At 41.6% G+C, this 23,500-nt stretch overlaps 1 protein-coding gene and 4 non-coding genes across 7 annotated transcripts in view; 2 read left to right on the forward strand and 3 right to left on the reverse strand.

Moving 5' to 3' along the window:
• Nucleotides 1–23,500, forward strand: part of LOC129731001 (N-glycosylase/DNA lyase) — a 224,363-nt gene that overhangs the window by 165,598 nt on the left and 35,265 nt on the right. Inside the window, exons 1-2 of one of the 3 annotated variants that reach the window (XM_055690698.1) lie at nucleotides 21,469–21,802; nucleotides 21,898–21,971. The exons of 1 other annotated variant lie outside the window; for it this stretch is intronic. The gene's annotated coding sequence lies outside the window, so the exon portion shown is untranslated. Of the gene's footprint in view, nucleotides 1–21,468; nucleotides 21,803–21,897; nucleotides 21,972–23,500 lie in introns of those variants that run through there. One more of the 3 variants, XM_055690697.1, reaches the window with a different exon arrangement.
• On the reverse strand, nucleotides 4,672–4,745 carry Trnat-agu (transfer RNA threonine (anticodon AGU)). Its single transcript has one exon. It is a non-coding gene; the product is annotated as a tRNA-Thr (tRNA).
• Trnat-agu (transfer RNA threonine (anticodon AGU)) lies at nucleotides 5,335–5,408 on the forward strand. Its single transcript has one exon. It is a non-coding gene; the product is annotated as a tRNA-Thr (tRNA).
• Trnar-acg (transfer RNA arginine (anticodon ACG)) lies at nucleotides 21,115–21,187 on the reverse strand. Its single transcript has one exon. It is a non-coding gene; the product is annotated as a tRNA-Arg (tRNA).
• Nucleotides 22,037–22,108, reverse strand: Trnae-uuc (transfer RNA glutamic acid (anticodon UUC)). The gene has a single exon. It is a non-coding gene; the product is annotated as a tRNA-Glu (tRNA).

The following is a 23,500-nucleotide window of genomic DNA, read 5'->3' on the forward strand; positions in this document are numbered from 1 at the left end:
CATTACGGCATCGGCCTTAAAAAAGGAGTGCGAGTCTAATATCATCAATGACAATCGCAGCCTGTTAATAGCGCAGGCCAGAACAACAGGACATCCTCAAAATAAAACAAACTAGGCTGTTAGTCATGTCAGAACGAACAAAATATGTGTGCAGCAATGCACTGTCGTGTGCAACACAGGACAGCTTCGTTGCCTGTGTAAGCTTTAGCTGTATATGAGCTCTCCTGAATGGCTTATTTATGATGCTGTTATAACAAAAAGAGAGCCCAGTCGTCAGTTTAGTGTCGCACCGCAATACTTCTACGAAGCCTGATCAAGTGAAAGGTACAAATATTCGACTATTCAATGTTGACAGAAGAGGTGAAAAAAAGGATCCCGATTCCACATATTGGACAAGTGAATAGACCGAAATTTATTTGAAATTTATATATCATTGCGAAAGCCATTCCAAGTAACAATTTAAGTCGTATTGCATTCTTTTAGCGGTTTTTATGACCAATTTCGCAAAACTGCTTTTAAAACTAGAAATACTATCAGAACCTCCTGATAACCGCTATAAGTTAGCTTTACAGCCAGGTGGTCCACCCTTGCCAAGCTTATTGGAGAAATTATAAGAATGGCAATAAAACTGCTTTAAAACCACATGGAAAGAGTACCGCACACTATAAGCAGCTGGCATTACCTCTTTAAGAGCGCAATAAGTTTGGTTGCATTATTGCGCTCTGCTACTTGCCACAATAAGTCCAATTCAACTTTTCATTGCTTGACAGCAACCGTAATAAGTTGATTCGTTGTGCCGTTCCTGCACACACACCAGAACATAACGCCACTTTTTTTTAATAAGCAGTGGTGGGCACCGCTAACCGAAAATTTAGCGACGCTAATCGCTAAGTCGCTAACCGGAAAATTTAGCTCGATAATCGCTGAACGCTAAACGTTAAACCCACATTAGCGGAACTTTCGCTAATCGCTAACTTTTTAATATGTAAATTGTCATATCGCTATATTCATTGCTCGTGTTTTGTAAGATTTGGACTACTTTAATCTGTTTTTGTTAAACAAACGAAAACAATTACTTTTTAAAGCTATTTACAGTAAGAGGTTCACGAAACGGTATCCATATTTGATTTTGTAAAAACAAGAATAACAAAAGTTATTTAGCTTGCATTGAAAATAGATACTCTTAGGAATGTTTTCATAAAAATTCAATTATTATCTGAATCGAAAAAGAACCAAAGTTGTCATAATTTCAAGCGCTTTGCAACTTACCAAAGTTCTTGGTGTGCCGAAAATTCAATCTAGACCTTGTGCTTGTTCTTCAAAATGCTCCTGTGACTTGTACGATAACTGGAACTCCATTCTAAGGTAAAAAAAACTGACAAAAATAACTTTCGTTTGTTCATCTTTCGAAGCAATTTACGTACACCATCAGCAATTCACAGTTTTTCTAAATATTTCTATTGTCGCTTCTCTACAAAATTTAGCGAATTAGCGATTAGCGTTTCGAAGGCCAAAATTTTAGCGACGCTAACAGTTTCGCTAACCAGCTCAAAAATTAGCGAAATCGCTAAATCGCTAACTGAATTTTAGCGTCGCTAATTAGCGAATTAGCGAATTAGCGGAATGGTGCCCACCACTGTTAATAAGGAATTCTCTCGAGAAATGTTTCACCTGTGTTGGTTATCATCGTGCAATCGATTTTTTTATGGTGATATTGTAGAAAGATAAGGAATAAAGAGGGGTTTTGGTAGGTTTTGTAGCTCTCAAGCAAATGCGCATGAAATTTTGTCGTGCATTTTGTGAACATAGGCGCTTAAAATTCATGCGCCATCAAAATAGTACGGGCCTACAAAAATGATTTAATTGTTAGCAAAAATGAATTGGATTGTTTCAGCTCAGTTTTTCAGAAAAAAAAATCTAGCCGTCTTCTTTAATACAGAGATAGATCAAAATCAACTTTGGATGTTCAATTTATTTGTTAGTCAGACGACGATTCGATTTTCGTTTCAAGATCATAAAAAGTTTCAAAAATATCAATATGGCGCGGTTGGTAATTAGTTGGTATCAATCAAAAAATCTGACATCACACCGACGATAATGAGGAATCAACGAGCTTTGATATAAATAGAGAGGTGCACGAAGGCAACGATACATACCTAGTTTAATTGAATATTGAAAATATTTCGAAATATATCAATAGTGTCTTGCCCCTACCTTATTTTTAAGAACGCATAATTTAACGACATAGGAAATTATTTTCAACCGAAACAAGACAAAACTGGCGATAAAAATTTAAAAAAAAACTACCGAACAGTACTAAGTACTAATACTAAGTTTGCCGTGTTACTTTATTAGATTTTTGGAGTCCTACGTCATCAAAATTCACAAATGCGCTGCAAGCATAAAGCATTTTACACACATCTTACGGAGACTGCGACAGAATTCTGCATCACACTAAACCAACTAAACCGCTTTTGTCTCACCTGTATGTATATCATTGCCGCATATATTTTTTTACAAGCTTGACAGGTTAAAACTGGGCACTTATTACAATTTTATGAGATATTTTTCATAGCCAACTGAGGCAATAGATAGTAATAATAAAACCAATAATAAAGCAAAATCGCATTGACTCTTGCCGGTTTTATTGTAACTTTTATTGGAGTGTTATTGACAGCTATCAGTGTTCATTACGACTTGCTATTTTTGGCAACGGGTTTAACCGCCATAAAACCGTTGGTAATATTCATTGCTGTGATAAAACCGTTAGAAAACCAAGTAGCTATAGAATTGTTACTTGGGATGTATCCAAAACAATTGCAAATACTGTGGAACTTTTTAGATTGAAATTTACTGTACCTTAGGAATAGTTCTGGAAAACTTTGTTGGTACCTACTTTGAAAATATTTATCATTTTATTGTGAGCCGAATCAAAACTTAGTTGAAAAAACCAAATTTATTCATTATAAATATGATATAGTGTTTTATAGTGCATTGAAGTTTCATGAAATTTTCAAACGTAAAGAAAAAATAGTTTCAATAGTGCCAAATGACTAGAGCAGGAAAGGGCCAAATAGACTTCACAAAGAAAAAAAGGTAAAACTAGAGTACCCAAAAATATCGGTAGGCTTTGCTTTACAAGCTCCGGATCGGTGAAAATGAAACTCAAAAGTTAAAAAAATGAATTTCGATTCGGGGCACTGTATTTTTTCGAAGTGTAGTTACAAAATGAAGAATAAGAATTGAATTGAAAACACTATAAAAAATTTTCTCGACCCAAAAATTTCGGATAATATTGAAAAAAGAAGCTGTTTTGTAACCTGCGGTCACCAACCTTGGTACTGCAATTATTACTAAAATATCATTTCTATGTGCCATAACAAATCACCAAGCATGAATCTGATTGCGGATGAGTCAATCGGTGGAAACTCACCAGAAATGGAAACATATATTTCATAGAAACGAAGCGCACAAAGCTGCTGAACAGCTTTTATGAAAACAAAATTACGACGTTTTCATGCCGTTAGCAAATTACAGAGCTACTTTTATTGAAACATTAACAGTTCTAAACGGTAAAAATATCGGACGAGGGAATCATCATAAAATATACATTACTAACAGTTCATATTAACATTATTATCACCTCAGTGATATTTCCTATGAGATGCTCTGTTTTTATTACGGACAAAGTTTATTTGTTACGGTAAAGCTAATCAGTGAACAAAAACTTTCACACGTTTTTAACACAAACGCCGAGGGGCTCAAATAGGCATTATACGAGGCATTGCCAGTGATGATTTTCTTCACGAGAAAAAAAAACTGATCAATCTGCTGACTTCGTGTGTATGCTGCTTTATTACCATCTTCTTTGTCTGAAAAATTATGGTGACCCGCCGGGCGACAGATGGACGCCGCGAAGCGACAAAAAAACGACAAAGTTCATACTTTTCGTCCACCTCCTATCAGCGACAACCGTCCGATTAGTTTGATAGGAACAAGAATTGAAAAAGTCAAAGTGGGAAGGGTCCGCAGACAGCTGACTTGAGAGAGAGAAAAAAGCGGTGTCCAAATATTGGCGAAGGCCAGCGCAGCGCGCGCGCTTGCACACGTGTAACGCGCGTCCTTTCACCGAGCGTAAACTCGTGCTGCTATCAGCACGCACCGGTTGCAACAGATAATACCGTTACAAGTTTCGGCCCCCTTCGACAGGAACACGGTAATCAATTCCAATTATATGCCCCACCGTCGCAGCCAGTGAGTAGTGAGTGTGGCAGGTAGAAGGCACACGCGAAATCTCCATTCTCGAAAGGAGAACTGCCGAAAACCTGTCTCTGCCGTGCGCGCAAAGGTAGCATCCCTGATGGAAGAAATTGGAACAAGGAAAGGGAAGGGACACAAGGTAGAACACAAGCTGTCCGAGTGGTTGTAGATAGGATAGGTGCTCGTATTTCCTCTTCAACCATATTTCTTTAAAGTCGTTTAGGATAATTTCCTAAAAATAATGTCAGCATAAAAAAAATTTTCATATCAAACTATACACAGTACCAGTTTACAAGTTATTATCAATTATCTCATGCTGTCGAACACTATAAAACTCGTGATCCTCTGAATATATTCAAGTGTACTTTTCCTTATCATTATCACTAAGTATAAAATATTGCTATTTCAGCTAGGCTCCGGCGAGATTCGAACTCACGATCTCCTGTTTACTAGACAGGCGCTTTAACCAACTAAGCCACGGCGCCTCTTGGCCCTGTTATGGACATTATTTTTCCGCTGATGCGTCAGCACTATAACGTTAATTTAAAGTGTAAAATCGTAGTTATACTAATGAAACTAGAACGATTCATTATTAGTGCTAAATGTAACACTAATAATAAAATCGTTAAAATTTTATTAGATTGATTGGACAGTCATTGAGCTTTGTAGGCAGTTTGATAGATAGAAGTTGAGAAGAAGAAATTTCCTGTTGAATTATTCAAGAAGTTAGTTTCTAATGGCACTCTAAGCGATATTTAAGCGAATCAAAATTGGTTGAATCGAAAGAACGAATTCGCCTTAACAATCATTTCAGTTATTGCTATTAGTTTTCGCTAATAATACCTGATTATTCACTCATTCACGTGAACTATGGTGAAAAAGTAACTCACTATCAATTTTCTATTAACGTGAAAAAGTGTTGACTTAAATACGATAATACCTAATATTATAATATGATTAGGAAGAAACAAAACCAGAACATAACTTAACTATCATTATTATTACTAATAATTAAAAAAAAGTTGGGTAAGACGTTTGGCTCTACAACATCATTATTCAACACGGTTTTCGTACGGCGCCGTGGCTTAGTTGGTTAAAGCGCCTGTCTAGTAAACAGGAGATCGTGAGTTCGAATCTCGCCGGAGCCTATGTGGAAATCTTTTTTTATTATGCAAGCAGATCATTTTTTTTTTAAACTCTAATATTTATTTAGGCCCAACCGCAAAGCATAACGGGGCCGAATATCTTTTGGAGTAGGGAAAAGTCAGCTTGAGTAGAGCCTGTATCCCGACTGCTCCTCCTCAAACAGGCATAAAAACCCTCTCATCTTTTCTCTTTTATAAATACAATTTAAAAATACATATCATTTAGACTTACGGCTAACAATAACAATAATAAATAAAGCTCTTCTCTGTATGAGTAAATATCAATTCTTAATACTATTCGTTAAGGTGTGATGGTTCCTTATATCTTTAGAAATCAAAACTTATATCTATGTTTGGTGGATCATGTCTCTCAGAAAGAAGCGATGATTCATGTGTCTCTAAAAAGATCAATAAAAGAAAAAAAAAAGGAACAGAATTAGTGTGAAACTTTTTGATGGAGGTTGTGTTGGAAAAATAAGAAGAAGAAGCAAGGAGATAATCAAATTCGATACTTGATATCTCTTAAAAAGTCATAAATAGGTATTACAAGCGCTGGGTTGCGGCTAGCAAGCGCATCCCGTACTTGCATTGTAAATGTCACTTTCTGTTTTCGGAGAGAATCAATAAGCTTGGTCCTTGCTCTGTGGTACTTAGGGCATACGAAGACTATATGATCTATATCTTCGTACCCTCCACATTCGCACAGATTACTATCGACTAAGTTTATTCGATAAAGGTGTGCGTTTGCAACATAGTGATTGGACATTAGGCGCGAAATAACTCGAATGAAATCTCGAGTTAAATCTAACCCTTTGAACCAAGCTTTTGTAGACACTTTGGGCGAAATCGAGTGCATCCATCGCCCAAGATCGTCTTTATCCCATTTTTCCTGCCAGTTTGCCAGGGCCAGTTGTCGAGGCAGGTGAAAATACTCGGTATAGATGATCGGTCTATCAAATATATCTCCTTCTATGGCACCCCTTTTCGCTAATAAATCAGCTTCTTCATTGCCTGGGATTGAGCAATGAGAGGGGACCCACACAAAGCAGATAATGAAAGACCGATCAACCAGCACTTCTAATATCCGTCTAATTTCCGGAAGGAAATAGGACGGGTGCTTGACCGGTTTAATCGATCGGAGAGCTTCGATAGAACTGAGGCTGTCCGAGAAGATGAAATAATTGCCTGGTGTCTTGAGCTCGATAATTCGCAGCGAATTGTGTATGGCAGCTAATTCAGCTACATATATGGAGCAAGGCTGTGCCAGTTTGCGGGATATGTGATGATCTGTGTTAAAAACGCCATATCCGGATTGTCCATCCATCACAGATCCGTCCGTGAAAAAGGAGTTCTGTACTGGGAGGTGGCCGAATTTTGCCGAAAATATTGATGGCACAACTGTTGGTTTAAGGTGTTCGGGAATTCCATGGATTTCTTGTTTCATCGTCAAATCAAATACAACAGAAGAATTGTTGAGCGATGTTGAAATCTCACGGGATGGAGCAACAACCGAAGGGTTTATCTCCATGGTCATGAACCGCTGGTATACTGACATACAGGGTTTCTGAACAACTTCCAAACACCTCTCATAGTTCTCGATTATCATTGGGTTTGCTATCTCCGATCTGATGAGGAAACGAAGAGCCAACTCGAATAGCCTCTCTTTGAGTGGTAGTACTCCCGCAATGACCTCTAGGGACATGGTATGTGTCGATTGCATGCAGCCTAGAGCGATACGCAAACAACGGTATTGTATCCTCTCTAGCTTCAGCATGTGTGAGGCTGCGACTCCTCTGAAGCATATGCTGCCGTATTCTATTACGGAGAGAATAGTGGTTTGGTAGAGTCGTATTAAATCCTCTGGATGCGCTCCCCATGATGTTCCTGTTACCATCCGAAGAAAATTAATTCTCGGTTGGCATCTTTGCTTCAGGTAATTGGCATGTTTTTCCCATGTGCACTTAGAGTCATACCATACTCCTAGATACTTGAAGCTAGGTGACTGAGTGATGGGTATTCCGGACAGAACTAGCTCGAAGCGAGGTGGTGGTCGCTTTTTTGAAAAGACTACCATCTCCGTTTTTTCAAGCGAGAATTCGATTCCAAGACAACTGGCCCAACCGGTCAGATTATCTAGCGTATTTTGCAGGCTGTTTTTCATGTCTACAGCTAGAGTCGCCGTGACTGATACAACGCAGTCGTCAGCTAACTGGCGCATTGTACAGCCGTCCGTCAAGCATGTGTCGATGTCACTGATGTAGAAGTTGTACAACAGCGGACTCAGACAAGAGCCTTGGGGGAGACCCATGTAGCTTGTTCGTGTTATTGTTGAAGAACCGTGGTTGAAAAGTAAATGCTTTTCAGACAGCAGGTTGATCAAAAAGTTTGTTAATATAGGGGAGAATCCTCTCTGATGCAGTTTCTCGGAAAGAATTTCGATTGAAACTGAATCAAATGCGCCTGTGATATCCAGGAAAACCGAGGTCATTTGTTGTTTGCTGCCAAGAGCCATTTCCGCTTCTGTGGCTAGCAATGCCAGGCAATCGTTAGGGCCCTTGCCCCTACGGAAGCCGAACTGGGTCTCTGATAGTTGGTTAGTTGTTTCTGCCCAGTTGTCAAGTCTACGCAGGATCATTTTTTCAAGCAATTTGCGTATGCATGAGAGCATCGCAATCGGCCTGTACGAGCGGTGATCTGCGGCAGGTTTGTCTGGCTTTTTGATTGCGATAATCTTAACCTGTCTCCAAGCTTCCGGAATCATATTGTTCCTGATAAGCTTATTAAACAGTTTAAGAAATCGTAGCTTGGCCGAGTCCGGCAGGTTTTTCATCAAATTAAATTTGATCCTGTCCGGTCCTGGAGCCTTGTTCTTGCAAGACGCGAGGGCAATTGAAAACTCCAACATGGTAAATTCTGATTCTTCAATAGCTGTTGTATCGCTAAATTTTTGCTGTGATGGGACAGCGTCTGGGCATACCTTTTTCGCGAAATCATAGATCCAACGTTCAGAGTATTCATTAGCCTCATTACTGTCCGACCTATTGCGCATTTTTCGAGCCGTATTCCAGAGATAGCTCATAGAAGCATCTCTGGGTAACGAGCTTATGAAATTTTGCCAGTATGATCTTTTTTTCAGTTTGTGTAGCTTAGACTGTTTTATTTCCAGCTCCCTAAACTGATCATAAAGCTCAATTGAACCACCATCCCTGAATGCTATGTATGATGCTTTTAGAGCTTTTTTTATCTCGGTGCATTCTTTGTCCCACCATTGCTTGTTGGGACGAATTTTCAACTTGTTCTCAGGGGCAGGTCTCTTCTGAGATTGCAACGCGCTATCTAGCACTAATGTTGCAGGGAAGTTGTATTCGTCGGATGAAGAAAGCTCATCCGTTGTTTCGAGACCCTGGGATTTTGTGTTCGAGAATTTTTCCCAATCAATATTCCGGGTAAGATCATACTCTACTTCGACTGTGGTAGCAGAATGGAGCCTGCTCTTAATCGAAATACTGATTGGCAAATGGTCGCTACCGTGGGGATCTTGAATAATCTCCCATTTGCAGTCCAAAGCCATTGAGGAGGAACACATCGACAAGTCTAATGTGCTCTCTCGTATTGGAGGCCTTGCAATTCTCGTAGCTAACCCAGGTATGTTCAATAAGGTCATATCGAAGTCATCGAGAAAGCTTTCAATAAGAACAGCGCGGCTATCATCCCTGGGTGCGCCCCACGCCGTACCGTGAGAATTGAAATCTCCCAGGATGAGGCGTGGAGACGGAAGCAGTTCCGTTATTTGTGACAGCTGCAACCGGTTAATAACCGCTCTAGGCGGAATGTAGACTGATGCGACAGTGAGGCCCTCCCCAGCAATTGTTACATGGCAAGCAACAATTTCTATTGCATCAATTGCTGGGAGAGGAATTCGGAAGAATGGGTAGCATTTTTTGATACCAAGGAGCACTCCGCCATAAGAGTTTCCTCGGTCTAAACGGATGACATTGAAGTCTTGAACGGCAAGTGTCGTATCAGTTGACAACCATGTTTCAGATAGCGCGAAAATATCGCATTTGCTATCGTGAAGCAGGAGTTTAAATTTATCTAATTTGGGGATCAAGCTTCTACAGTTCCATTGTATGATCCTTGTTGTCGATTCGTCACTTCGGCTGTCTGATTTAGACATCGAAGGATACGAACGCGAGGAGGGGCCATTTGGTGCTTAATTGCTTACCCAACATGCAAATTGTTGGAAGCCAAGCCGAAATCATACTCTTGAGGGAATCAGATAGACCAAAAGTGGTAAATATCCATTCAACGATCATTTTGAATGAGATACGTCCATCAGTGGTCGGTATTTCAGATTCCGATGTCTGTTTTTTGGCGGAAGCAGATTGTTTTCCTGGTAGTTTGGGAAACTCTTTATCGAAATTGTTACCCTCAGGATTAAGCTTGAATCCTGGAGGTGACGGCTTAGCAATATTTTGCTTGGAAGGTGGACCACTTGGGGTATCTATATGTGTTTTCTTCTGCTCCTTTCTAGGAAGCTTGGGGGAAGATACGCTTGGTCGTTTACGCACGGCTCCACTTGACGGAAGAGGTTGATATACCTCTTCATCATCATTGGGATCGTCATGTTCCAAGCTGGAATATGGGTTTTCCTGTTGCTGTAAGGCAGTCTTAAGCATCTGTGCAAATGACTGCTTACAGCGTTGTTTTGTCGATTTTTTTAACGCTTCTGAGCGTTGTTTATATTTTGGACACGCCTCGACTTCATGTGGATCACCACCACAAAGACAGCATTTTGTCTCTTGATCGCCGCAAGCGTGGTTAATCTCGGAGATTTCACCACACTTGGAGCATTTAGATTTCTTGTTGCAGTAGGTCTTCGTGTGCCCTAACTGCAAACAATTCGTACACGTCATGACTTTTGGAAAGAAAAGTCTCACGGGTAGTCGAAGCTTGTGGAGCTCGACAAAATCCGGGAGTACTTTTCCCTCAAAAGTCACTCTAAACGAGTCATTTGGGGAATAATTGCCCGTATTATCCTTCGAATACATTCTCCTGCATTCGAGGATTTTTATTTCAGGAAGGGATGGATTTTTTAAGCATCCAATACCTTTCACAACATCCTCTTCGGTGAGGTCAGCCTCGGTTATAACACCCTCTATTTCAACTACGCGTGCCGGTATATAAACGCGGTACTCGATATTGAAATTTGGATCCTGGACGACAGCATTTGCTTGTCGGGGATCCGAGAATGTTGCCTTGAGTCTATCCGCTTTGACCTTGTAGACCTCGGTCAAGCTCGAGTACTTTTCCTTTAGAGTTTTGCATATCTGTAAAACTCTGAGAGGCTCGTTTTTGGGTCGGAAATACACGACCCAACGTAGACCAGGTTGGTTAACCTGATACATTTTAACCCGAGTTGACTCATCTTTACTGGATGGGATAACCGGGGCAGTTTTACGGGGTCTTTTACGCTTTTTAACGACATCGAAAAAAGCGTTATTTTCATTATTCGGGATGTCAGAAAAATCCATCCCGGGCTCGTCACCTTCTGAGCAAGATGAGATGTCCGGTGGAATAGGCAATCCACCTACCGCCATAGCGGTTGTGAACTATATGCCGCTACTAATTAATATATGGAATATATTGAAATACTTATATATTTAAAGCTAAAGAGTATGACTATATATAAATAGGAGAGGAAATACGAAATCGAAATATATCTGTATGTATATATGGAAATAAAAAGTTAAAAAAAAAAAAATATATAAAGGTTGTGTCACTTATCTTTATATGTATGTGAATCAGCAGCACTGCTTGCGCTGTCTCTTCAACTGCAGAGCGGCGACGCCGTACGCTTTCCTCCCGTCAGGGTTCCACAGCACACGCGCCAACTAACCACTACCACAGCTCCGTACTCCTCTGCTGCGGGAATCGACCTACGCTGATGCTGGACCAGCACGACACCTTTCAGCACTCGCGCCAAAACAAGCACGACTCACCACCTTCACACGCGCACGCAGCAATCGCGCCGCTTAGCACCACTACCACTGGCGCTGTTCGGCAGTCGGGGCTCCCCCACCAATAAAGACGCGTATTCGCACGCCACACAACACCAACGCTAGAAAGAAGCGAGATATTAATTTCGGTAATTCACAGAGCACTCAAGAAAAACGACTTTCCTGCTCGGCTGCCGAAAAGACTATGAGATCATTTTTTATATCGTTGATTGTCAATCACGTGTATTATAAAACCCCTGCAAATTTAGAGAGATATCTAAATTAAGATGCGAAACCTGGATGCTGCCTTAACATTACATCTCTTACAACAACAGTTTGGAACATTACCATTATTTGTTTGAGTGAGAGAGGTCACTTCTAAGAGGCAATTGTGCCGCTAAAATCAGCTCGATTTCTGAATTATATTCTAAGTGTTTTTTTCAAAACACAATGTTTTGTAGTGGAATTAAATAGTAAGACGCTCAATAAGAAGTTTAGTGGAAAGTTAATATCTTTCCTGTCAGAAAGTAAAATCGAAATTTGCTTAGTATTGTTTTGATTTTCTAAAACGTAGTAGGACAACTTCATAAATGTTTTCACGGCGTTTCCAGAGTAGAAAATACGCCAAACTTCAATCGATTGGCTTGAATTACACTTTGCACATGCATTCGATTCAGCAAACTGAGTGTTTTTCACGGGTGGAATTTTTTTGGGCTACAAGAGTAATTTTTCAAAATAGCGTATGTATGTTGGTAAAGATTTTTGTTAAGGTGAAACGGTACTGAAGCCACAAACAGCCGATTTCGGGCCACCACTTCAAATTTTTAGAACCACAAGACTCGGAAATAAGTAATGCGTTCCTCGTGAAAACGCTATTTTATGTTCGCTCCACCGCAGCAAACGTAAAATAGCGTTTGCACAGGTGACACATTGACTGTTACCGAGTCTTGTGCCTTTAAAAATTCAAAGTGGTTGCTAAAACTCGGCCATTTCTGGTTTCAATACCGTTTGGCCTAAGCATCGTAGCTCAAAATTTTTTGGTTATGAACAAAATCAGTCTTAATATTGATTAAAGGGGACTCAATCGCTTTGTAACAAAAATACAAAAAATATACACGAAGAAAAATATGTTTTGAACAAAATAAGCCCAAAAAACACTCAATTTTGACGTAGAACTACGTCTCTCAGGAAGTTACGCTACATAGGAATATAAATGAAAATCTTAAAACGGAAAAGGGGAAAAGTATTCAATTTCAAATACCCATATGTTGATTTGTTTTCAACGGATTTCCTTCGTTCTTGCAGCAATCGTTTAGAAGATCATCTATGCATCTGCCCAAATGCGTTAAACTATTGTGTTGTAAATTTGTCAAGCGTTGTTTGGATGCAGATTTCGACCTCGGATTGGTAGCTTAATGTTGCTTTTTCTACCACGATCAACATAATATTATACCTAGTTAACTGGGAATGCATTCTTTGTGCTATATAAGAGCCTGCTTCTACTCAAACTAATCATTCTACCAGTGAATGCTGAGAAGGACGGTCCCAATTTAGTAGCAGCTGCTTGCAACGGCGAATAGCACCAACGGTAATGGTAGCGGAAGCGGCTGCGGACACAACAAACTTGACGAGGCTGCTTTTTGGTAACAACACATGCACTATGGCTCCTGGCAATCAAAATCTATTGACCGTCTAATTTTCAGTGTGAGAACAGCTTTCCAGTGTGTTATAAGAGTGCCTTAATTCCCAATGAACGATAAGCATCATATCCGATTTTCAATTGAGCAACAATTGTCCTTTTCAGGACAAAACACATGAATGGTTGAAGATTTAATATTTTTTTTCGTTTCACAGAAAAAAAAGTGAATAGTTAGTTTATCCTGCTTTCACTCTGACTATTAAAACTCGTTTGTACCGTATAGTGATTGTTTCACTCGTGTTCAGTGATGTCGTATTTACATGTGCTAAATAAAATTCGGTAGCATTTGAACTCCTCATTTGCACAAAATTATAGAAATATTCAATACACTCAATTCAAAATATCAAACGAGAAAAAATTATAATACTACACTTATTCGTTAGAAAATGCTTCTTTTATTCATGTGAGTACTATAATTTGTTCGAAATAACAGAAAGGTTGTATGTAAAGCCACGACCGCACGGTTGACGTAGAACTACATAAAGCTGTATGTTACATCACTTGCCTTCTTGTATTCGAGAGTGATCTATATTGAGCAGTATTCGGATATTTTCCAGTCAATACCTTTAATTTCAAAATGGCTGTAAATCAACCCAAGATGTAACTTTGAGTCTTTTCAGTGTCACAGCATATTTTCAGGGAATTATTTTATTAGTGTTGGATAAAAGTTATGTAGTTCTACGTCAATCTTCCGGTTGCGGCTTTGCACACCACCCTTCTGTTATATAATTAAAAAGAGCATTGAATTTTATTTCTAAAACTTTTTTGTGAAAAGTTTTAGTTATGTTCAAAATTTAAGTAAAAAAATATAGGATAAAAAAATGATAGACAAATATTTTTCTTAAAGATTAGGTTTTACAGTATTTTTTATTTGGAACATCTAAAAGAATAGTTGTATTTCTAATGCACGTCGTGCTAGGTGTGATATCTAGCAGAAAAAAAACATTTGCGCTATTTAGAGTTTATCTTCAGCAAAGTTTTTTGGTGTAACAAGGGCTACGATTCGATACACCGCAGCGAACATAAAGTAGCGTTTTCACATGTGACGCATTAACTATTATTGAAAATTCGAAGTGGTGGCTCGAAGTCGGCCGTTTGTGGCTTCAACACCGTTTCATCCTAAAATTGTTCTTTGTTTAAAATTTCACTTTTTTGTTCCATTTTTTCCATAATTAGAACTATCAATATTTAACTGATCTTTTGTAGTTTTTATAAAAATAATAATATAAAATAATATAAATATATATAAAAAATGACATTTTAAAATTAGTTATTTTGAAATGTTTTTTTTTAATTTTTTTGTTGAAAACAAGTTATTTTCTTCACGGTGTAGCTCTTTTTCGGAAAAACAAAATCATTATCTACAACTTTGCCGAAGACATCTCACCGTTTTAATTCTAAAAATATTTGTATACATTAATATATACGTTAACTTCAAAGTAAAGTTTTTAGTCAAATCAAAAATGACAATTAAAAATATATATTAAAATTGGAACATGTTTCAAGCACTTGCTCAACAATGATCCTTTATTTTATATCAGTTAAAAAATCTGCAAAACCCCAATAGATCTAGTGATTTTGATGTCTTGAAGGTAAAGCTTTTTTTTAACTGTGTGTGTCAATCTTCTTTGTCAATCAATTTCGTGAATCTCATTTAGTGTGATTGCTTTTTCTTGGTCTCGTCTTTATTTCTGCGTACTTCCTTTGCTCTTTCCAACAACTTATTCGTAAATGCAATATGAAAATACAATAGATTTAGCGGATTGCAGTGAGCAAGCTGTTTACTCAAAGGAAAGGATGCCAAGCTCTAATGCTCGAAGTATAGCACTATAAGATTCGCAAAAGTGACTGTCGCCAATCTATTTTTCCACTAACTTCAGAATGTTGACACTCTAAGAAAAAAAAATTTTTTTTTGAGAAAAAGTGAAATTAAAAAAGATGCTTTTGATCATGATGACAGAATAACTATTAAGTGTAGTATATCCTTATTCACGTTATTAATTAGGCTTTCGTGTGGTTTGTGATTTTATGGGTGGAAAAAAAAAAATAGCGCGTAACAAAAAAAAAGGAAAATGATAAAAAATCATTATTTTAAACTTTGTTGGTCGGCATCTCTTTACTCCCAGGAGTTCCGGAACTTGGTCCTTGTTTACGAGTTTTTTTTTTTTGGCTGGTAACCGTTCCTTTTAATTTTGAGCAAAATTGAAACACTTGAAATTCTTATTTTGTCTTAGAATCGCTTGGTATATATATATATATATATATATATATATATATATATATATATAAATATATATATATATATATATATATATATATATATATATATATATATAATTATATATAAATATATATATATATATATATATATATATATATATATATATATATATATATATATATATTTTTTTTTTTTTTTTTTTTTTTTGTTTCAGGTGAAGGGGAAATTTGCATCCAAACCCCTGAGGTGACCAACCTCAGGGAGTGTGGGGTTGGTTTGAATCAGTGACCGGACCCACTAAAACCCCTTCAGTCTCCAGCCCATAATACTCCCCGGGACCACCGCTAGGTATTGCTTCGGGGAGCGGCTTTTGTGCTCTGTGCACCCTCTTGGTTCTTTAGGTCTTTTTGCTAACTTAGCTAACTAACCTGGAGACTGGCCGTTAGCTAACACTGGCGTGTCGGTGGTCAACCTGTCGCCTGTTTTGCAATTCTAAAACTATTTGAGAGGCGGCTGTACAAACCGCCCTCCAAATGTTTGGGTCTTTACACATCCTCCGAACTAGGTTGTCCGGAGTGGTGTCTGGCCCGCTCACTACCATCATGTCGCTCCGCGCATGCACAAAACGAGGGCACACGAAGAAGACATGCTCAGCAGTCTCTTCCGCATCCGCGCACTCGGGACACATGGGGGACCCCGCATGCCCGAATCTGTGTAGATACTGCCTAAAGCAACCATGGCCTGACAGAATCTGTGTCAGATGGAAGTTCACTTCTCCATGGCGCCTCCCGACCCATCCGGATACATCCGGAATAAGTCGATGCGTCCATCTACCCTTCGCGGAATTGGACCACTCCTGCTGCCATCTGATCATCGAGAATGATCTTCTGGTACCTCGTATGCCCCTTGTGTCACGTTGATCGAAGCATTCTACGTCCTCCTTAATGGCTATGCTGATAGGCAACATGCCGGACAGGACGCAGATTGCGTCGTATGACACAGTTCGATACGCGCTCGCAACCCTCAGGCACATGAGCCTGTAGGTACTTTCCAACTTACTCCGATGTTTACTAGTACCTAGTGCTTTGGACCACACTGGCCCGCCATATCTCAGTATGGACGAAGTCACGCTAGCTAGAAGTTTCCGCTTGCTGCCGTACACTGCTGAGCTATTGGACATCATGCGAGATAATGCTGCAATAGCCATTGAAGCCTTCTTGCAGGCATATTCGACATGGCTCCCGAAGGCGAGCTTGTCATCGATCATCACCCCCAGCAGCTTCAGGGAGCGCTTAGAGGCGATGGTGCAATTCCCGACACTGATCAACGCCTGTTGCTTCGACTTGCGGTTATTGACAACTGAAATCTCCGTCTTATGATGCGCCAGCTCCAGTTTTTTGGAGCGCATCCAGTCCTCGACGACGCTTATAGAGTGCGAAGCCGTCAACTCAACCTCCTCGATCGACTCGCCGTAGACCTCAAGTGTGATGTCGTCCGCAAACCCAACGATCACAACCCCTTGAGGGAGCTTTAGTTTCAGCACTTCATCGTACATGATATTCCACAGTACCGGGCCCAGGATGGAACCTTGTGGAACCCCTGCGGTAATTGGGACACATTTTTGACCCTCGTCTGTGCTGTAAACTAGCACACGATTCTGGAAATAATTTTCCAGAATCCTGTACAAAGACACCGGAATGTCTAGTTTCCGAAGCGAGTGGGCTATGGAATCCCAGCTAACACTATTGAACGCATTTTTCACGTCCAACGTGACGATTGCGCAATAGCGAATGCCCCATCTTTTACGCTGGAGTGCTACCTCTGCTGTTTTGGTGACGGACAGAATAGCATCCACCGTAGACTTGCCTTTTCGGAAGCCGAACTGGTTACTCGACAGACCGTTTGCACATTCGGTGTACCTAACCAGTCTATTGAGGATAACCTTCTCGAGCACCTTACCCGCCGTATCGAGCAGACATATCGGTCTGTATGCCGACGGGTCACCAGGTGGTTTCCCTGTCTTCGGCAATAAGACCAGCTTCTGTCGCTTCCATCTGTCTGGGAATGTACAGTCATCCAGGCACTTCTGCATGACTTCCCGAAATAGTCTGGGGGCCTCTTTGATGGCCTTCTTCACAGCCAGATTCGGAATCCCATCCAATCCCGGTGCCTTGCTCACCTTCAGGGAGTTGGCGATCGCGATGAGTTCCTCATTCGTAACCGTTTCCGCCTCCTCTGCCTCGGCACGGCTAACGCCGTCACTCATATATTGGGTGTTCGGCAGGTTGGCCGACCACCTCTGGTCTGAGTTTGAGATACTGGAACGTCGGTGAAGTGACTCGCCAGCCGGAGGCCAAGGATTTGGCTCGTGGCGTGGAAAGAGTCCCTCTATGATCCGCTCAAGCATCGCTGGTGATTTTTCTGCGGGCGCCATCGCACCCTTAGTCTTGGCCATCACCATCCTATAGGCGTTACCCCACGGGTTAGTGTTGGCACTAGCGCACAGTCTTTCGAAGCACGCACGTTTACTAGCTTTTATTGCTCTCTTAAGCGCCGCTCTTGCGGAACTGAATTCCCCTCGACGATCTTCCCTTTCTTCGTCGGTTCGCGCACGTTGAATCCTTCTTCTCGCTTGAAGACACGCTCTGCGGGGGTCCGCTATCGCGTCGGTCCACCAGTAGACTGGTGGCCTTCCATGCCTAGGCTGGCGGTTCCTAGGCATAGTGGCGTCGCACGCCCGCGAAAGTATGGCAACAAGTTGATCAGCGCTCGGGTTACGAATTCTGCTTGCCTCGTGTTCTAGTCTAATTGCTTCCGCAAATACCTCTTCGTTGAAGTGTGATATCCTCCACCCGCGAGGAGCTGGAGTGTTAATTCTACTCGCCACATGCGGTCTCGTTTTACAGTCTACGCTATAACAGACCGCCAGATGGTCGCTATGAGTGTAGCCATCGTCTACCCTCCAGTTCGTGATCAATCCTGGACTACAGAATGTCACATCGATGATCGACTCCGCGCCGTTTCTACTGAAGGTGCTCTTCAAGCCGACGTTGGCCAGATCTATGTTGAGCTTCGCCAAAGCCTCCAACAAGATCCGGCCTCTCTGGTTTGTGCGTCGACTTCCCCACTCAGTTGCCCATGCGTTGAAGTCGCCCGCCACTACCAACGGTGATAGACCGATCAGCTCCCCGGTGGCTCGGTCGATCATCCTTGCGAACTGCTCGGTAGACCAACGAGGCGGAGCATAGCAGCTGCAGTAGTACACTCCGTTCACCTTGGCAACCGCGTATCCTTCGTTTGAAGTTGACACTATCTCTTGAACCGGGAACCTGCTCGTCGTCCATATTGCCGCCATACCGGACCCGTCCGAAATCCAGTTACCGTTTCCGGAAGGAATTCGGTAGGGGTCCGAGATTATGGCGATGTCCGACAACGACTCAGTGACTGCTTGGTATAGCAGTTGCTGAGCCGCGAAGCAGTGGTTCAAATTTAGCTGTGTCACTCTCACGCCCGTGGCTTGCTAGTCGGCTTACCGGCCGTGCACCTCGGGCCTCCCATTATGTGCTTTGCGTCACGCTTCCCGGCGCACGCCAAGCACTTCGGGGGCTCTCCGCAGTCTTTGCTTTTGTGGCCTGCAGCACCACACCGCCTGCATAGGGAGCTCCTGTCAGGCCCCTTGCAGCTAAAGGACTTGTGTCCTTGCTCGAAGCATCGAAAGCAGACCTCCGGCGGCTGGTAGATGCTGAGTGGGCACATTGACCAGCCCACTTTGAGCCTCGCTACCTTTAGCGCCTGGTTTGCGTCTACTGACGAAAGCCTGACAGTGGCGGTCTGGGTTCCTACTGGGCCTTTGCGCAGTCGAACTGCCTCTGGTGCCACAACCACTTCGCACTGCTCCTTGAGGGCATCCACGACTTCGCATGCCTCGGTGACTTCGTCCAGGTATTTAAGTTGTAGGGTTACCTGCGACGTGAGTGCCCGAACCTGCACTCTATCTCCAAGCGCCTCTTGGGCCAATGCCCGATAGGCTGGGCCCTTGTTTCTGGCTTCTTTGCGGAGCTCAACGATCATTTCTCCCTTGCGGGATCGGCGGATGCTACGCACATCTGCCCCCAGATCTTTGAGCTTCGCATCGCCTCTCATTGCCTTAAGGACTTCCGAGTACTTTGACTCTTCTGTCTTAAGGATGAGTGCGTCGCCCTTATTTTTAACTTTCTTCGTCGCAGGATTTGTAACCGGATGCGGTTTTTTGGCCACCACTTTTTGGTTCCTACTCCTTCCCGGAACCGTTACCCACGGGTTACCGGGAGCCTTCTGCTCCTTGGCTGCCACCGTGGGCGTTGCTTGCGCCACTCCTACACCGGTCTGAGGGCTGTTTGCGATTAAACGCTTCTTGGTGCCCCCGGGGGCCGTCTCTCCCGGGGACTGTCGCGTTCGTTTGGCAGCTGGCCCTGCCGCGCTAACCGCCGCAAACGTGCTAGCGTCCGTTTGGACCGACTTCGTCGCCAGCTCGGTCACCTTCGTCTCCTCTTTCTCCGCAGCCGCAGCTTTCATTTCGAGCTCGGCGTGCTCCTTTTTCGCAGCATCGACGGAGGACCGAAGCATGTAGAGGGCCTGCTTCAAGTACTTCGTTGTATTGCTGCGACTTTTCGCAAACTCGATTATAGCATCGAGCTGCTCAGACAGGGCCACTACCCTCGGTAGCGTGTCCCGCTGTCTTCCGACCGCCTTTAATAGCTGTGGACCAGCCACCGCGATGTCTTGCGTAGATCCGGTAGGCGTACTGCCTTTACCGTCTTCGCAGGCGACCTTCACTGCATCCGTCTCCACTTTTCTAGGCGGAGACCGCTGGATGCCACCTCGCGCAAATGGGTTTTCCAACCCATCTGCCCCCATCTCCAGAGTTTTGTTTTTCTGCATTCTTGTTTATTGGGTCCCCCTACCAGCCGCTATCCTTATCCATAATGGAGTAGTCGCCTAAATGGTCCCAAGGTAGTCTATGCCGGAGCAGTGAGGCCATGGCTAGGGGCGGCTGCCATAGCGCCTTATGGGCAACTATGACACCCCCGACCGGCGCAAGTCAGGAAAAGACATCTGATCCTACTCCTGCCTGGTTCCCACCAGGCAATGGACTCGGAACGTACTGGAAGGCCTGCCAGGTTTTACGGGACGGAGACCCCTGCACCGGTTGTAATCTCGCCGTTTCAAGCCGTTATCACACGACATTACTAAGGGAGCTCGGCGCAGGTGCCAGCCCAAAATCATGGTACGAAAACGAAATCCGACTCGTATCCTATAGTGATGCGACCAGTTGCCGTAATTGGGAACATTACTGGCATCAGTCCCAATGGGCGGTATAGTGCATTTGGGTGGTGGGAGCGGCACTACTCGCTCCGTCGGAGCTGCTTCCGGCCAGTGTGGCTTTTGCGAGAATTCAGCGGCCCAGTACCTGAATCTCGCCACGACCTAGGCTAGCTCCCGCTGATGGTCCGGGACTGCTTGCTAGCAGTGAGCACTTCCGTGGCCTTCGGTGATCGCCAATTACCGACCCGTGGTGGCATATATATATATTCTACAACATCTCCGGAACGCTTTGACCGATATTCAATAAACTTGACATGCATTTTCCTCACACATTAGAGGTAAGTGAGATTGACATTAGAGAAAGTGTCAAAAGACAAAAAAGGGGTTTTCTGGTTCATCATTTCCATTAATGCCAATAAGAAATACTCAGCTCATCTAGAGAAAGATGAAACACAGGGATGTAACATGAAGCAAAAAACTTCATAGCGATCCTGCCAGGAGTCGAACCTGGAATCTTCTGATCCGTAGTCAGACGCGTTATCCATTGCGCCACAGGACCCAGTTGAGCAAATGCTTTATACATCACATGAAATATAATACAAGTGAACACGATTTTAATATACACTTACGCGAAAAGAAAAAAAAACAATTTTAATTTCCACATAAACACATTTCACCAGCCCACATAGAAGGAAGCAAAAAACAGATTGTCAAACGCTCCCCGCTCTACTCTCTACAGGTGTGTGTTAATTCTCCGACCGTGTAAACGCTCAAATCGCACCGATATCCTGGAACACCGCGCGCTTAACAAGTCGCTCGCCGCCACCCCTAGTGAAAAGGAGCAGGTACTTCTACAAATGTGTCCACCGGGGTTTTGTAGTTAGTCTCAGATTGGTGTGTTGTTAGTTGTGTGTATTTGTACCTATCTAAAACAAACAAAGCGAAAACTAAGCCAAACAGGCGAAACGGCGTTTATGACGATTTTTGCTCTGCTCTCTCTCTCTTCCTATGCATTGCGACGCGCTGTTTGAGCGGAATTCATGTGGAAAGTATACAAAATCCAGGCAGGGAACTAATTGGATGTGTTTGAGTTGTTAAGTGGACTGGATTTTATTGCCTCGTTTGAATTAAGTCAAGTGATGATCCCTCTCCGGTGAAAAGGGTTCCGTTGTGAGTATGTATATGCGCGCATATATCGCCCGCACAATCTGTAGTTGTTTTGTAACAATTTTACCTTTCGATTAATTTGATTTTATATGTTTGTTCCAGGACAACAATCAGGAATGTGAATCAACATTCATTCAATAACAATAATGAGCTGATACAATTTAGAATCTAAACTGGTGTGTATGATTGTATTTATGTTCATTATGTATTTCATTTGAAGGTGAAGATAAAGCAAAAAATTTTCCCATACCGGGAATCGAACCCGGGCCTTCTGGGTGAAAGCCAGATATCCTAGCCACTAGACCATATGGGATGTTACTTGCGTAACCTCTGACACGTTACCGCATTTGTAAGAAAGGTATTGAAACGTTCATTTTAGAGATGCACCGAATAACCTTTTTTCCATTATTCGGTGAGACGAATATTCGGCTGAAAACAACGTTGATCGTATGATAACAAAATAAGCAAATGGTCATTGTTTGGAGTTTAAATTGTTTCTTTCGCTTTCCAATTGTTCATGTACGAAAACGATTGAAAATTGTCCGAACTATTGCACAAGAAATAATTATTTTTGCGCCTATGGAACAAGGCACGCTAAACCGTGGCGCACCTATTTTTGTTCTTATTTGAGTTGTCGTTTAAAAATAATGTTTTTGAGGATTATGGTTAACACAATTTAAAAGTTTGTGTTACAACTACATTTTAAGTGTTTTTGAAAAAAAAAAAATTGAAATATTGTGTGGAGATTGCGGTTCGTGTTCCGTTTTTATGATATATATTCCTTTCTAAGCCCAAGCTACATCTTCAGTTTTCGTTTACCCCCGTTCATAAAACTTTGCACTATACTCTTATATTATTTTCTGATAATCATTGGCCACTATTCGGCTTATTCGGCATATTCGGCCGAATAATAAATTTACTATTCGGCGAGCCGAATATTCGGCAAAATCCAATACTTGCTAATATTCGGCAGCCGAATATTCGGTGCATCTCTAGTTCATTTATAAATTTAAATGAGGCAACGCAAACCACATAATCAATCATAAGTTAATTCTCTAATCTTTAAACGATGTTAAAGATGCCAAAGGTTAGGGCGATAAGATTATGGAAAGTCTTAAAATGGTGTATAAATAAGCTTCATCTGTACAGTAGGACTTGATTGATATGGAGATTGATATGTTCAAAGAATATCGTTATCTATTGCAGTTACCGAGAAACGTCTCAATTCAAAATTTTAAACGGCTTTTGAAATCCATGTTGTTAACTTATTATGATTCTATGTAATATTCGGCTAAATGGTCCTTCTTTGATGGGTAAAAATTTAGAAAGCAGGTTTGCGATAGTTCAATGTTATTAGATCCTATGAACTGAAGTTCATGATTTAATTTTAGTTTCAGCATAGTTGAAGTCTTTTTTCGTACAACATTCAATTTTGCTTACTAATTTCAATGTATATTTTGCTTAACAGAGTAAACTGGGCTTTTGTCTTCACGTAAGTTCAAAAACTGTAATAGATTTTATGCAAGACCGCCTGTTCAACGATGGATTTATCTTCTATTTACTCTTTTCAATTATACTCAGATAACCATTGCTGCAATCAAAACAGCATCTTTCACATTTGATCGGGGTCAAAAATATTATGTGATGGAACAAAACACAATAAAAAATAATCTGTGCACTTTAATGGTTTTGTTTAATTTATGAA

Source organism: Wyeomyia smithii, chromosome 3, assembly GCF_029784165.1.
Source record: "Wyeomyia smithii strain HCP4-BCI-WySm-NY-G18 chromosome 3, ASM2978416v1, whole genome shotgun sequence".
Classification (NCBI taxonomy): domain Eukaryota; kingdom Metazoa; phylum Arthropoda; class Insecta; order Diptera; family Culicidae; genus Wyeomyia; species Wyeomyia smithii.